The sequence below is a fragment of the Schistocerca cancellata genome, chromosome 6, assembly GCF_023864275.1.
Source record: "Schistocerca cancellata isolate TAMUIC-IGC-003103 chromosome 6, iqSchCanc2.1, whole genome shotgun sequence".
Lineage (NCBI taxonomy): Eukaryota > Metazoa > Arthropoda > Insecta > Orthoptera > Acrididae > Schistocerca > Schistocerca cancellata.
Window position 1 is genome coordinate 386,033,035 of NC_064631.1, and position 4,135 is coordinate 386,037,169.

Below are 4,135 nucleotides of genomic sequence, written 5' to 3' on the forward strand. Positions count from 1 at the left end.
TTGATATAGACAATATCACGCATTTATCTCTTTTAAAGAGAGCTGCCAATCATTATATCACTTGCACCTTTATTCAAGTCATCCTGAATTCAAGTGTCCTAAGACTATACTTCCCTGAAGACAGCAGCATTGTCAGTAAATAATCTGATCAACATATGTACTCTGGAAGCATTCTCACGCTATGTGGAAAAGGGTACGTCTGCTACCAATCTGTTTTCTATTTTCCCTGTTTCATTGCGAATTTTGTGCGGGAACAACTGTTGTTAAACATCGCGTGAGCTCGTGATGGCTTCCCTGCCGAACCTCTTGTGGGGAAAGTACAGGCGGCTTTCAATAAATAGTGCAACACATTTCTTTCTCACCCAGTTTCGGTTAAAAAATGCGGAATTTCTTGTAGAGAATCGCAGCGTATTCCCGCTTGAGCCTCTATAGTTTCATGAAGTTCCTATACGTGCCGCCACTACACGTAGCCTTCAAAATGGCGTCTGCAACAAAGGTGGATTCCGAGCAGAGAGCTGTTACTGAGCACCTTCCTGCTCAACTGTACGTCTCTGTTGATGGCGCTGACACACTCGTCGACCAGCTGGGGTAAACAAAGATGTGTTCCTAATGCGCTCCTCGCCGCCTAACCGAAGACCATAAAGAGCAACGAAGGACCATCTGTGTAGAGTTGCGTCCGCGTTTCGAGGTTTATAGTGCAATTTTTTGTCCAACATCGTCGAAACAAAAAGGCAATCCGTGAAATGGCGCCACACCACCTCTTCCCCGAAGAAAAAGTTCGAAGCCACACCCTCAGCCGATAAATTCGTCGCAACGGTCTTCTGGGACTCTGAAGAGGCTGTTCTGTTTGACTTCCTTGTGCAGCTATCAATTCTGAAGTGTACTGTGCAATCCTCAGGAAACTGAAGAAACTACTTCTGCGTATTCATCACCGCCACAAAAATGCAAACGAACTCCTCTTTCTCCGTGATAACGCAAGGCTTCACACAAGTCTCTGCAACGGAGAGGAGCTCACAAAACTTCACTGGAATGTTCTTCTTCGTTCACCTTACAGCCCGGAATTCGCACCTTCAGACTTAGTGCAATGAAGGATATTGAACGGACATTTTGTTTGGGTTTTGTAGCCGAAAGTGTGAGAAATAATAAAAAGTTTCATATGGCTCTAAGCACTATGGGTCTTAACATCTGAGGTCATCAATCCCCTAGACTTAGTACTACTTAAACCTAACTAACCTAAGGACATCACACACAACCATGCCCGAGGCAGGATTCGACCCTGCGACCGTAGCAGCAGAGCGGTTCCGGACCGAAGCGCCTAGAACCGCTCGGTCACAGCAGACGGCTGAGAAATAATACGCTGCATTCAAATCCGAAAAAAAAAAAACTTGGTTCTAGGAAACAAAAAGTGGTGCACTACTTGTTGAATGCACCTTGCAATATCTTGCCAGCCACTTCTTGGAACGTAGGCTGTCGATGTTGCAACAGTAGATCTTTCCACGATGCACAGTGTTTCTCTTGCTGCGTCTGATACTAGAGTTCCTTGAGTGTCTCTTTAAAGCTGTCGTGCCGACTAAACAATTCCGTAACGGAATGTAATGCTCTACGTGAGAATTTCAGTCTATCTTCCACTAATTAAACTTCTTAAAGGTTCCACAATGCTCAAGAATAGGTCGAAAACGCCGTCTTTCGTGGATGAACTGCTTTTGCATAAGATTCTCCCAAAGAATTTCATCCCAGCATTTGCTTTCACTACAATTAATCTTTTGTGGTCATTCGCCTTTACGTAGTCCGGGATGCTTACTCCTAGACGCTTTACAGTAATTAGTGTTTCCACTTACTTGTGTAATCGAACAGGAGCGGATCTCTTCGCCTATTTGTGCGCAATACGTTATGTACGTATATGTGCTTTCTGAGTCAACTGAAAGTCCCTGTACTTGTCGGAGATCCAACGCAGGCAATCCTGCAGTTCACTGCAGTCTTCTCCCGTTTTAACCATCAGATAGACAGCATTGTCTGCATACAGCCTCACGGAATCTCTGCCGTTAACATATCGATCGTTAAAATAAGTTGTAAGCAGTAACAGCCCTATAACACCACCCGAGACACTCCCGAAATTATATTTACATCTGTCGGTTTTGTTCCATTCAGAATGGCATGTTCTATCTGCAAGGAACTCCTGAATTCAATAACAAAACGGTTCTGAGACACGGTAAACTCGTATTTTATTCACTGAACAATAGCATGGAACCGTAAGTAAATGCCTTCTTGAAGTCAAGAAACACTGCATCAACGTGGGTGTCCTTGTCCATAGCAGTCTGGATCACGTGGACGATCGTAGGGAAATGAGCTTCGGAAGTTCTTTGTTGAATTTTATACCGAAGATTTTGAGTGCTCCAAAACGGTCACAATGTGTGAACGTGAGAAACGTGTTCTACAATACTACAAGTGGATGCCGGTGACAAAGCCTATAACTCTTTGCATCAGGACGACGGTCTTTCTTGAAATGGGAACGAACTGCGCTTTCGTTCAGTCACTAGGTGTGGTGTACTGGGATACCAGACAAGTACAGTTTGCGACATGTGGTAGCAGAAGTACCGTGGACCTTCGTCCGCAGGAGTGACATCGCTGCACGCAGACCTGTCACCCTGCCAGTGCAAGAACCCGACCACTGCAGCAACAGCGCCATCAGGAAGAGAGACGCGCGCTTAAATAACCGTGCATAAGCAGAAGTCGTCAGTTGTAAATTGTAAGGCAGTCCGAGTCTTTCTAGGGAGTTTCTGTAGAGCGTTTCTCGTGACTTCAAGTCTTCAAGTCGTCGACTGAGATAGAAACAGTGGTTAGTCTTCAGTAGAAACAGAACAGTGAATAGAATTATCGTGTATGGACAGATACCTCCTGCCTAGACATTTAACTGAGTACTGTTAGTTTGGAAGTGTTCTTCGAATAGTACATCGAGAGAGAAGGTTAGTTATCTTCCGAGAACGTTATATAGTCTGTGTTCATGGAGGTCAACGCAGAACAGATAGGCTAAACCTGCAATCTACAATTGACGTAACCAGGATTACCAAAACTGTTCAATAAATTTTACCATTCACTATTCTGTGTTACTTTCATTGTGTGTGTGTGTGTGTGTGTGTGTGTGTGTGTGTGTGTGTGTGTGTGTGTGTGTGCAGCTTCCAGAATCCACGAATCCATCCTAACAGGACACCTTCATTAGTCTTTTTCAGCGGCAGCGAGATTTTCATCAAAGTGGACGCACCCCAGTCCACAACATTAAGTCCAAAGGAGTCTCCTGCGGGACACATGTCTGTGGCAGCCGAATATGATAATAATATTAGCGTAAACTAAAATTAAATTAGTATATTATAAAAGATGCATGTCTCTCATAGACTTTATAATGCGGATCGATGACTGTGCACGACCGCAGAGCCACAGATACTGCCTCTGGTCTGAGATAGTAGTGTTGGAGTAAGAGACAGCTGGGCGCACAGTCGTAGGTAGCTGTGTATGAGCGAAATGAGATAGAGTAGGCAGTTTTTGTGGTGTGCTCTGCGAAGCCACCAAGTGTTAGATTAGTGTAGGAACTACAAGAACATATAAGCAGAAGAGTTCATGCAAATAAGTTATAGATGTTAAACAATTATGACTTTCGTTTTGCCAGCTCGTTAGTGTAGATGAGTTGGCAGACAATTTGTAATTCTTGAATAACCCCAGAATGTACATAAAATGATTGATGAAAAAGGCTAGTTAGATATTTCATTTTTTTAATGTTTCTAAGATTTGTTAACAGAGCTATATGTAATTTGATGATTTGCATAATGCTGGTTTAGTGAGGTTAAATAATACCTGCTGTATAAACCTCATTGCTCGTGAATCAATTAGCAAATATGATTTTTTCTGGCTAATGTAACTTCAATTGTCTTTTTGAAAAGACAAACTTAACTTGCAATATAATTTTGCTTAAAACTCAGTGTTAGTAATTCACCACAATCAGTACCTTCCTATCCAGGTCAAATGTTTTTTAAAGCTGTTGGATTTTTCTTAAATGTTTTCATTTATCAGCCAAAAGAATGTCTTGTGCATTTCAAAGTGGCCAGCATTGCACGCGGCTGTTTTTGTTTTTTCATGAGAGACC